The 12,974-nt window shown below is 46.6% G+C and overlaps 1 pseudogene; it reads right to left on the bottom strand.

The window, feature by feature from the left end:
- Positions 1-8,201: 8,201 nt before the first annotated feature.
- Positions 8,202-10,602, bottom strand: LOC146572663 (uncharacterized; annotated as a pseudogene).
- Positions 10,603-12,974: the final 2,372 nt, after the last annotated feature.

The following is a 12,974-nucleotide window of genomic DNA, read 5'->3' as shown; positions in this document are numbered from 1 at the left end:
CTATCCCCAAAGGAAGTAGAAGAAGAAGTTGGCCAGACCCCTTCCAAAAAAGAACAAAATATGCCAGTTACATATTTCATCACATCATAACTGTACGCCACTCCGACACAGAAAAATCAACGACAAATAATCAGTTTCAATTCTAAAGATCAAAGTCCCACTTCAACAACAATAGAATCAACTCACAGTTATCAACAATATTTAAACTTTAACAGGTCTCTGATGCATCATTTCAATCAACCTGGAAACAGGCTTAAGTAACCGTCCCACTCTCGATCTAGCACGGGTCCCCACCATCCTGCTAACATCAATCGGGTCTGCGTTGGGTGGAACAACTGTGGTTGAGACATGACCCTCAATCGTAGCTTCATTGTCCTGGTCACTGTCAGTAATGGCTGCCAACTCCGAAACAGAGGAGGCTGCAACTGGGGCCACAGACATAAGCAGGTCAGAATGTTGACCACCAGAGGTGGCATCTACCTGCTCCTTAGTGTCAACAAGGGGGACACTGGTACAGGCAAGCTCTCGATCCACCATGCTGCCTTCTGGTTGAGTAACCTCTGTCATCAGCGAGTCGCTGGACACTGCAGACGGTAAGTCAGACACCCAAGCTCTCGTCCTGTATTCAGCCGTGCCCACTGATGAGTTGCAGACAGCTTCTCCGTCGCATCCAACCATCAGCGAGCCAGACTCAGAAAGCTCATCTCCATCATCCTGAACTGAAACACCACTGAGAGGGAGGAAGTTCACTGGCATTATCAGGTTGCGATGCACAACTTTCACTTCCCCTGTGGAATCATCCATCAGCTTAAAGGTGTGACTCTCATCATTTTTGTCAAAAACTGTATAGACAACACTCTCCCAGCGATCAGCAAGTTTTCTTTTGCCACGTCCCTTTTTGTTGGCCAAAAGGACGTGATCACCAATCGCTACTGGGGCTCCCCGCACTTTCCGGTTGTAGAGGTCCGTGTGATGCTTCAAATTTTTGCGTGCCACCTCCTGCGCCAAATCCATGGCCTCTTTGAGGTCCCTCCTCAATGTCTGGACATATCGATCATAGTTCATGAGGTCTTGGTGCTCAATAACAGAGCCAAAGATCACATCAATCGGCAGTCTTGGCACTCTGCCAAACATCAGCAGAAATGGCGCATAGCCAGTTGTCTCATGGACTGTGCAGTTATAGGCGAATGTGAGAGCTTTCAGTGCCTCAGGCCACCTTTGCTTGGCTCTTGGGGGTAATGCACGAATCATGTTGCCCAAGGTACGGTTCATCCTCTCGCAGGAGCCGTTTCCCATCGGATGGTATGGGGTCGTGTGAGACTTCTGGACACCTGCCACATTCAATAGCTCGGCAATGAGCACACTCTCAAAATTAGCTCCTTGATCCGAGTGAAGGCGTTTCGGAAAGCCGTAGATGCAGAAGTAGTTATGCCAGAGTTGGTGTGCCACCGCCTTAGCAGACTGATTGGGGCATAGAAAGGCCTGAGCCATCTTAGTAAAGTGGTCTGTGACCACAAGCACATTCAGTGATTTGTTCGCCGAATCCTCTGCAGACCAAAAATCTATGCAGACCAGTTCAAGAGGCTCTGATGTTCTGATATTCTCCAAAGGTGCTCTCGCTCAGGCGACTTGCTAACAACACACCTTCTGCAGCACCGTACATACTCTGACACATGTTTGGCCATACCAGGCCAGTAGAATCTATGCCTGGCCAGATAAAGTGTTCGTTGTTGTCCCTGGTGACCGGCTTCATCATGGACGCCTTTCAGTACAGCGAGCCGCAAGGTTGGCAGAACAACATACAGATAAATCTTTGTCTTTGAGACGGGCTTCTTGGAGACTCGATACAGCACACCATCCCTCACAGTTAACTTGTCCCAAGCCCTTAGAAATCTCTTCGTATCAACCGGTTCACTTGCCCGCTCCCTCCTCGAGGGTCTCCGTCCCCTTTCCACATAGGAGATCACTCTGCACAGCACATCATCACGCCGCTGGTGTCCCACTAGGTCATCACGCAAGAAGGGTTCAGAGTCAGACTGGTTTGGCGTAAGCACAGTCTGAGAGCATTGGGGCAGAAGGAGAGCATGTGGCCACACCCTGGACTCATGTTCACTATGGGCCTGGAAGACAGCTCCCACCTCAGAAGATATCAGCATTCCTGTCTGTGCAACAGCCGTGCACTGCGAAACAACAGGCTGGTCATTGCTTGAGGCCTTATCAGCTGAGTGAACAGTCCATCTGAAGGCCTCCTGAACCCCACCAGTGGCGACTGCCTCTGCTTCTGCCAGAAGTTCCTTATATGGAACTCTTATCAAACGGTGTGAGGCCCTGGGGTGCACGAAGGGCTCCCTGCTCAGCGCGTCAGCAACCACATTTTTAGGACCAGGAATGTACTTTATGTCAAACTTGAAAGGCGCTAGCTTTGCGATCCACCTCTGCTCACATGCATCCAGTCTTGGCTTAGAAAGCATGTAAGTGAGAGGGTTATTATCCGTCCATACGGTAAACTGATGACCCCTCAACCAGTGATGGAACTTGTCGCACACCGCCCACTTCAATGCAAAGAACTCCAGCCTATGCGCTGGGTACTTGGACTGTGCATGATTGAGTGTCTTACTGGCAAAGGCAACAACACGGCACCAAGGCCACTGCTGGAGGCATCAACAGAGAGCAAAAAGGGCTCCTCAAAATTAGGATGGGCCAGGAGCACTCGATCCAACAAGGCCTGCTTCAGCTCATTGAAAGCTGCCCTGCATTCATCCGTCCAGTCCTCCTCACACAGCTTTGTACGCACCAGCCGGTGCTTTCGCCGTGAACCACAAGGGACTTTATCCCCAGATGTCAGCCGAAACAGAGGTTTTGCGATGGATGAGCAGTTCTCAATAAATTGTTGGTAGAACATTACCATCCCCAAAAATGAGCGGACCTTCTGTTGGGATGGGACACTCGAACCCTCTTCCATAAGGTCTGCCTCTGCAAGGGATGTAATGGATGCTATTTTGTCAGGGTCTGACTGTATCCCATCAGCATTTACAATGTGCCCCAGGAATTTCACAGACTGTCTCAGAAAATGGCACTTCTTTGGAGCCAACTTAAGGTTGTGAACCTGGAGTCTCTGGAACACCATATGCAAGCGCTCCAGTGCCAATTCTTCTGTCGGGGCAAAAACCAGAACATCGTCAAGATAACACAGCACACTGAGGAAGTTCTGATCCCCAAAAATGCCTAGCATCATCCTCATGAAGGTGGCCGGACTGTTGCACAGTCCTTGTGGCATACGATTATATTCGTACAACCCAAATGGAGACGTAAATGCCGTGTACTTACGGTCCTCCTCATGCACCTCCACATTATAATAACCCGAAGTCAAGTCCATTGTGGAGAACAATCCGTTCCCTCCCAAAGCAGCCAGTGCGTCAGTCGGATGCGGGAGTGGGTGAACATCTTTGACAGTTCTAGCATTAAGCCAGCGAAAGTCGTTACAGATTCTCAACTCACCGGACTAGTTCCAAACTAAGACCAGGGGTGATGCAAACTCACTGCAAGACTTCCGAATTATTTCCTGTTCCTCCATGTCATTCAAAGCCTGTCTTAGTTTTTCATAATGAGTCGGCGGCACACGTCGGCATGGCAACCGGAATGGCTTGTCGTCCACAACTCGAATTCGATGTAGGCAGCCTTGCCACAATCCAGCTTGTCTCTCAAGAAGATAGACTCAAACTGGGCTATGAGGCCAACCAGTTTTTCTTTGCCAGCCGGCGAAACTGCACATGAATCAATGTCGATATCAGACAGCCCCAGATTTTGCAGCACTGCATGTAGGGGGCTACAACCACTTGTCACCTCCTGTGAGGGTGAAACATCTGGCAAAGTGGAAACATCAGTGACTAGACTCTGCTCATCATGGCACCAAGCTGAGCCAGTAGACCGTTGCATGTTCTGTTGCAAGTAGGAGCCAGTGGGGCTGAAGTTCTCCACTGCTGTACAGGGGGACACGTCAGCCAACTTCATGTTCCGTTTCAGTGTTATCGGCTTGTCAAAGGGGTTCAGCACTTTCACAGGGAGCCACCCATCACTGTTTAGATGCGCTACAGTTCTCCCAACCATAACTGACCTCGGTCCAGACTTTGACCCGGTGGGCTCTACAACGACAGCACTGCCCACTTCCCTATTATTCATTAGCTGCAGCCTGCCCCAAACAAGGTGTTCTGTCAAAGGCTCTAATGTTACAGCTCTCTTTAGCTTGACAGTTCTGATCTTATCACCAACATGCCCTGGGGCCACCACTCCTGACATTGAACTCAGCAGATTTTTATTAAGCTGTTCTTCCGCACTCAGAGTCTTGCTGCATTCCTCTCCTAAATGTCCCTCTTCCCTCAGGTGATTACCCAGATACCTCATTAGGTTACTGCCCAAAATGAGGTCCTCACTCTGCCCTGCAATCACCAACATTGGCACAACAACTTTACAGCCATATATCTCCACTGTAATGTCACACACACCTGATGGAACTGTCCTCGAACCACCACAGCCAATCAGGACGACATCCGTGGGTTGCAAGGTGGGGGTCTGCAGCACTGCATGATGTAATAGTTGGGGCATCATATTGGTGCTGAGGGTGCAGGCCATAGAGCCACTGTCAAGCATGGCTTTAACAGACACTTTGCCACCCAGGGTCACATTTTCATAGAACAGCTCATCATGCTGTTTTAGTCTGTGTGTGTTCTGAAGAATGGGTCTCCGGCCTAGCTGGCGCTCCTCACAAACAGTGTGTAATACAGATTCTAAATCATCAAAATCATCCTCTTTGGGGGCGATTTCAGGCCTAACACTTGCCCCCTCCACATGTAGGCCATCTAGTTTCCCAGCTGCTGGGTGGCTGATTCAGGCCCCCTCACTCTGACAGACACGGCCCTGGGGCATTGAGCCCGTGTGTGGTCGCCAGCATGGCAGATGAAACATAGCTGATGGGCTCTACAGTGGTGATATGTAGAATGTTCAGTGTCAACACAAATCACGCAAGGCACAATTTTGTGTGTTTGGTTCCGGGGAACCCTTACATCATCTTTAGCAGGCAGCTTTGCTTGTCGAAGCTGTCCCTCCAGGACTTTCTCTAACAGGGCTATCACATGATCAAGACGATCAGTAGGTGGTTTTGCATGAAGGTCGGTAAGTGATGCTGAGGTAGAGGTTGGTGATGGTGTAATACACTTACTGTTGCCTGTCGCCTGCTGCACATTAGGACTCACCTCCTGTTGCTGAAAACTCAAGGCTGTCATGGCTTGCTGTGTGGCAGGCAGGATGAGGACCCAAAATGCAAACTCACGGACTCAGGGGATAAACTCAAAATCACAGCTTTAATGCTGGAAGGCAGATCACAGGAAATACAAAACTTAAACTGGGAACAATAAACTAACACTCGGAGAGAGACACAGGGAAATCTACGCAGCATGAGGGAGAATGCGACACAGAACTGAGGGAGACGCAGACATAAATACACCGAGGGTTAACGAGGGAAGTGGGAGCACATGGGGAACACAGGTGACACTGATAATCATAACGAGACAGGGCGGGGTGAACATAACATGACGTATACAGGTGCGGGAGTCCCAAAGTAAAACAGGAAGTACAGAGGTTCAAACAGGAGGAGAGAGAGCACGGGGAGAACACAGACATAACGGGCTGGGGAAAACAGAATAAAACACAAGGAGAGACGAGGGCTCACAGATACACAGGGGCACACAGGAGGTAATCAAATAAGGATCATCATAACTAAATAATCCTAGGAACCAAGGCATGACTAGGGAATGAAATACAAAACATACAAAAACTGAGAATACTGGGCCCACATGGCCCGGGACCATGACAAAGGCACTGACTGCACTAAACTGAGGGGTGCACTTCCGGTCCTTGCCATGCTCCAGCAATTTCTCGTGCACATCAGCAACCGTCCACTGCTGCAGGGGCTTGCACTTGAAAATAAGAGACAGTTCTGAGTCTGGACAGTGGCGGATAAACATAGCAGTCAGCTCTTTTGTCAGATATGCAAAGGACTTATTTTGTCTCTTCAGACAGTCTTCAGTCACCTCCATGGCTCTGTTCAACCTGAGCCAGTAATCAAACGGTGTTTCACCTGAGTTGGGTAGTGTTGCATAAAAATCAGCTAAAGGCATGCTTGAACAGGCAGTGTCACTGAAGTGCTGCTTTAAGATCTCAAAAATGGGCTCTGGGCCCCTCTCAAGACACACCGATGGCTTACTACGTATGCCCACCTTGACTATTTCTCGTGCCCTCCCCAGCAGTTTACTTAGCACATCATCAGCTTGTTCAGCAACTGGTACCCCTCTTCTCTTAAAAAAAGTCATCATCATTTCCTCCCATTCCTGAACACTGCATGTATCACAGCCATCCCCTCTAAAACACACAGGTTCTTTAACATCAGACTTTACAATCACATTCAATAGTGAGGGTTCAGATAACACATTGGCAGACCCAACAACACTGTTTCCCACTCCAGAGCCCAACCGAGATTCAAGACAAGAGGCAATGCTTTCCCCAATAGAAAACCCAATTTGCGTTGCAATCTCTGCATAAAGGTTCTCTTTTGTGGGACTGGTTTCTGATCTAGTATTTTGTAGATCATCACAGTTCCCAACAATAGGGTTTTCATTTAACTCAGCAAGGACAGGCTTAGGTGTGGAGGAAACTGGGGCTGTCAGCAACCTTGATCTGCCTCTGCCATATGAATGCAGAGGGGTAAAACCAACTGCCCCCCTTCCCCTGCCAAAACTGGGAAAATCTGCCATGGCTCAGCAATGTGTCCCTCCCTTTTTTTTTTGTAACTCTCCAAAACAAAGAAAGCACAGAGCCCCGCCCCGATGTCTCTAAAGAACGCAGAAAATGGCGGGACTAAGAAAAGCCAGTCTCCCGCGACTTTTCCACCTTCCAGGAAGTAGACGGCCCCCGTTGCGGTCGCAGGATAGCAGGAGCTGGGGTCACGGCACCAGTGTAACCGGTTTCTGCTTCATCCCGCTGCAACAGTTCGGCCCAAACAGACTCCTCGACTCTGCGTTGTGTAGTGTTTTTAAAAAGACAAGGAGTCTCTGATCGATCGTTGCCACTTTATTTCCTGAATGGAAACAACGGTGTATTATCAGTGCACAGGCTCGCCATACACCACTCCGCACAGCACACTCTCGTATGGCTACGGCAGACTGGCAGCGATTACTGCAGCCAGCCTCACCTAACCAGCCACACCAAAAGGGGGGGGCGCTGTTTCCCCATTACACTGATATTTGTGGCAAGTGGAATAATACCACATAAACACTGTTACACGTACACAAGAATTTCATGCTCTGGCTCACCTTTGGTTGAAACCCATACTGGAATAATGGAAGATGTGTGAGTGTTGTCAACATTCTGTGTGACTCTGTTAGAAGTTGCTTCACTTGTTGTTGGTGTGACACTGTCGTCTTGTGAGACGTCTGAGTTCATTTGTCTTGTCCTGTCACTGTTCTTGCTTTGATTTCTCCTTGTTCTCTCTTCCTTAGTACGATTGTCATGAAGACATGTTGGATGCCTTTTATTACATGTGTCACAGGTTTCTCTGCTTTCACAATCCTTGGAGCAATGACCAGATTTCAGATAGCCAAAACATAACTTTTTGTCTTGAGCAAACTTTAGTTTCTAGAATGCTCTCACTTTTGAACCTTCTACACTTAAGTAGGCTGTGACCCGACCTTTCACAGTACACACAACTAGCACTAACAGTTCTTTCATTTGAGTTAATTGCTAGCACCTTTGCTACATTGCTTCTGTTCCCCTTCAATTTCACTTGGCTTGAGAGCAAAGAGAGATGTTATAGGATTACAGGCACTTCAAACCCCTTCATTTGCAACATGGCTGTCTTGCAGCAGCAAAGGAAGTCAGCAAATGCTTGAAGTTCCATACTGCCTTTAGAGCTTATCTTAGGCCATGTGCCAAGTTTGTATCTGAAGGCCTTGGCTACGAGGAAGGGATTCCCATACCTCTCTTTGAGAACTGCCCATGCTGCATAGTATGCAGCCTCTGTGCCAAGTGGGAAGTAGCCTTCTATTGCCTTACTTGCACGTCCACTTACATATTTTCTCAGGTAATAAGTCTTCTCTTCAACTGGTATATTTTTCCTGTCGATCAGAGTCTGAAAGGAAATTTTCCAATCATTATATCTGATAGGATTGCCACTGAATATTGTTGGCTCTGGTACCGGAAGACGACTTGCATTAAGAGACACTGCAAATGCTTTAACCAGATCTTCTGTGTTCACCTTTCGTTGCGGTGGCGAGGAACACCGTTTGATATGCTGGTCATTTTTTCAGACTTGACTTCATTTTTCTTCTCAGATCTGTGGTGAAGTAGGTTGTATATTTCTTCATCTGAACATTCACTTTATTCATACACCTGCTGTCGAGCCTTTGCTGCAATCAGCTTTTTTACAGTAACAAGTCGTTCTACTTCTAGAGCCTTTTGTCTTTGTGCTATTTCTGCTTCTTGTCTTTCAGTTTTCTTCATATGGATATCTTGTTCAAGCAGAACTTGCAGAGCAGCCTCATTTGCTGTAACTTCAGCAGCTGCATCTTGTCTTTTAGCTGAGAGCCTGCTGGAGTGTCTGGAGGAAACCCTTGAATGAGAAGAGAGGTTAGTGTGGTGTGACTTGACACTCATCCTGTCTGAGGCTAACTTAGGCATAGACTCAGTCTCCTTCCATTGTTCATCCCTACTTTCCACATCTGAGGCTACTGACATAGGTAAAGACTCAGTATCCTTCCAATGTTCTTCATCTCTTTGAACCTCCACTCTACTTGGGCTTGGGCACTTTCTTACAGATTCAACAATTGTCTTTGTTATGGCTTCACACATATCCATCCTCCATCTTGTGTCATTATCTGGAAATTCAATACGTCTCAACTCAACCATTCACAACCTTAGAAGCACTCAGAACCTTGGAAACATGTTCTTGTAGCAGATCCTTTGAGCACTGACCATCTATAGCTCCTTTGGCATCCTTAATGACAACGTTGACACTGCAGGTCTTAATGCTCAATTCCGATTTTTTGATCAAATCCGATTTTTTGTCTGCTTGTTCACACCACAAATAAAATGTGACAGCAAATGCGCTCTAGTATGAACCCTCAAAGCGGCCCACATGCGCAAAAGAAGACATCACACACAATGCGCTCTGTTTAGACCCAGACCAAAACAGTACTGTTTGACTGATGGCCCTTACTATAAAGACTTATTTCTGACTTTACGTTTCCCAATTTTTCTTTAAGTTATAAAGTTATTTTTTTATTTACATATGGCCTAATAATGATCCTAATTGCTGTTTTAGAGAGGAGATTGTCATGAACCGAAGTTCCACGCACAAGCTGGACCCAGGAGCAGAACACACACACAGTGGTACGAGAGAACAAAAAATAAACTTTATTATAACTGAGGGTGTCCCGGGAGGGTAGAAGGGAAAAAACGCACGGAACCAGAGAAACCGAGGGACCGGGAGGCGAGTCGCGCTGGAACGCCGAGAGCGGGACCGTGGGAGGCTGAAACAGAAAAAGGAAAAAGGATTATTGGGGTGCGGGGAAAACGGCAGCATACGAGGGGAGGTAGAGTACGCGTCTTACGATGATAGCGGGGCCGAGGGAACCGGAGGGAGGGGTGAGGGTCCGTGGGAAGAAGCTCCAGAAAGGTCGAGGCAGCTGGGGCTGATCGGGATCCAAATTCCAGACGGGCAGGTGGACAGGCTGGTGGCTCAAACACGCCGAGCTGTGATCTGAGTACACAGGGCAGAGTTAGTGTTGGTTCACACGGATAGGTTTGCATAAGGGCTTTCCCGCAGGTGTACGTTACCGCTGAAGGACGACTACGGACTGGCGTGGAGCAGCAGGCTGGGCAGGATTAAATAGTCCACCTGGTGATCGCCTGGGATGGGATGCAGGTGTGGAGTTAGCAGCCACGCCCACGGGAGTGGGCATCCCATCAGCACCTCGGACGCCGGGCCGCGGACCATGACAGGAGATTATACAGTACAAATAAAAGGTCCACGTTTCTCCAACGCTGTCTTCCCAACATTTTCACTGGATGGCCAAGAAGCATTCACAATGTCTTCTCGTGCACTTCTCCGGCGCTGATAATTGGCGTCTAACTTGTGTCAGTGACGTAAAAGACGGATTTAATGCGACATGACCGTTCAAACAGCAGTCGCTTTCTAAAACATCAGATATGTATCGGATTCAGTACCACATACAAAAGTGACCCAGATTGGATTTGAAAATATCGGATTTGTGCTGTTCACACTGTCATACCATGATAGGATATGGGTCGCATAGGTTCAAAAAAGTCAGATTTGATGCGCTTTTGCCTGCAGTGTGAATGTAGCCTATGTGCTTATCGTACAGTTCTTTGCCCTTTTCCGTCAACGTACGGACTCGTTGGCTCTGTCGTGCTCTTTGTGATAGTAGAAACATCATCAGCTGTGCCTTCAACTGCTTGTAGTTGCTCATCTGCAGAAAATTGTTCCACATCACCCTTTTCACTGATTTCTGGATTAGTCTCAAACTCTGCCATTGTTGGAGGGTTTTTTTTTTTTTAATTTGTATACTTAGCCTTAATGTAAACGTTAATGCAGCAGCTTAAATTTGATTTGGTAGTTGAGGAGCAAATGAATATTAATCTCAGCTTACTGTTACAACTTTAAAGCACAGTAATTACTGTTACTTTTTAAACATCACTTAACATGTATGTCACCTTAGCTATAAGTCACCATTACATATCTTGTCCAAGCCAGTAATACTGTTTCTTACAGCAACTGCTGAAACCCACCATATGCACAATGCACAGGTTACTCATCACACATTAATTTAACACCGTATGAATACCAGTCACTTAAACAGTAGAAATGTAAACAGTGAGAAAAAATGATTTCAGTCCTTTGCTCATTTATAACATAATGGACCCAAAATAAATAAATGTACAAAAAATATGTCATTCTGTAACAATTGATTTAAATAGACCTCTAATGCATTTGCCATATCTGGCTTTTTGACATGTATTACTGAACAATCCCAACAGTCAGGAAGGAGTTTTCTTCAGTGTCCAAAACTTGCTACAAACAGTGTAGGGTATCAGGTAATCAATACGGAACAAATCTCTCTTGCTCATAATTCGATAGGAACATTTCTATGATCACCAAAGTGGTTCTGGTTACCTGGCATGGAGATTGAAAACTGTGCAGCGCAACTCTACTGAAGATAAGATAAGATAAGATAAGATAACCTTTATTAGTCCCACACGTGGGAAATTTGTTTTGCAGATGCAGAAACCAAGGTCAGCTTTTCAAGACAGCCCCAAAATTCTTCACAACTTGTGTTCAAATGCGAGACAGTTGTCAGGTGATGACTGCAAGGAAGCTATGTCAGTGATGAGGCACTCAACTGACATGAAACTGTCAAAGAGAAAATGAAGGTGACATTTCAACATAGGCAAAAAGTGATTCAAGATCCAGCCACAGCTTCTTCTGTCCTGGACCTTTTCCCAAGATTTCTGGATACACCTGGCTTGGTAAGGCATAAAATGGTTTACTGACAGCTTTGTGGTTCCTTTGTTTGTTTGCCCTGGGAACAGCAAGGGCCAAACTGTCTCAAGACATCAGTGCAGCAAAGCAAGTACACGGCAGAAGAATCCATGGCCACTTCCTAGACAGTTGCATGTAGCAGGGCATCAAGGCCATCAGCAACTACAAGAAGAAGACACCTGGGGTTGATGGCGACGCCTCGCTAACAGATGCACTGAACAACGCACGGTTTGATGCTCAGAATGACATATTGGTGAGGAAGCCCAGAGGAGCAAATTTTAGCAGAATGCTCAGTCTTTTGCACAACCCACTGGCATTGTCACACTTTCTGTGTCTGCACTGCCATGTGTCTGTATCATTTTGTTTTTTCTGGTGTTACACTGTCTTTGTCTTGTTTTGTTTTTTTCAATTTTTGCACACTTGCCCTCTATGTAGCCCCGTGTTGATTGTCTGTTACATGTTATATGTAGCACCACAGTCTTGGAGGAACGTTGTACATACTGCACATGGTTGTATTGTGGTCGTATTGTCGTATTGTACTTCTGTTCTACTTCTGCACATGGTTGAAATGACAATAAAGCCACTTGACTTGACTTGACTTCCAGTTTGGATGCAGTACTAGCTCTACTTTTAAGATTAGGCTTAAAACTGGGGAATTCCCATGATGTATTCATTTCTTCTTCAGTCATCTTTCTCAATCACTATGTGTTAATAGAGATCTCTGCATTAAATCATACTTGTTATTAATCTCTGTCTCTCTTCCACAGCATGTATTTTATCCTGTCTTCCTTCTCTCACCCCAACCGGTCGCAGCAGATTGCTGACCCTTCCTGAGCCTGGTTCTGCTGGAGGTTTCTTCCTGTTAAAAGAGAGTTTTCCCTTCCCACTGTCACCAAAGTGCTTGCTCATAGGGAGTCATATGCTTGTTGGGTTTTTCTCTATATAATAATAATGGATTACATTTATATTGCGCTTTTCGAGACCCTCAAAGCGCTTTACAATTCCACTATTCATTCACTCTCACATTCACACACTGGTGGAGGCAAGCTAAAGTTGCAGCCACACCCTGGGGCAGACTGGCAGAAGCAAGGCTGCCATATCACGCCATCGGCCCCTCTGGCCAACACCAGTAGGTGGTAGGTGAAGTGTCTTGCTCAAGGACACAACGACCAAGACAGACAGAGGAAGGGATCAAACCGGCAACCTTCCAGTTACAAGATGACCTTCCCAATCCCCTGAACCACGGTCGCAATACTACAATAATATGTGTATTATTGTAGGGTCTACGTTACAATATAAAGCGCCTTGAGGGAACTGTTGTTGTGATTTGGCGCTGTATAAATAAAACTGAAAAATTCATATTTTG

Source organism: Mchenga conophoros, linkage group LG6 (genome assembly GCF_057382185.1).
Source record: "Mchenga conophoros isolate Kocher_MC1m ecotype Shallow Benthic linkage group LG6, M_conophoros_male_GT1.1, whole genome shotgun sequence".
Taxonomy (NCBI): domain Eukaryota; kingdom Metazoa; phylum Chordata; class Actinopteri; order Cichliformes; family Cichlidae; genus Mchenga; species Mchenga conophoros.
Note: the sequence above shows the minus strand (reverse complement) of the source record. Positions and strands in the feature narration are given on the sequence as shown.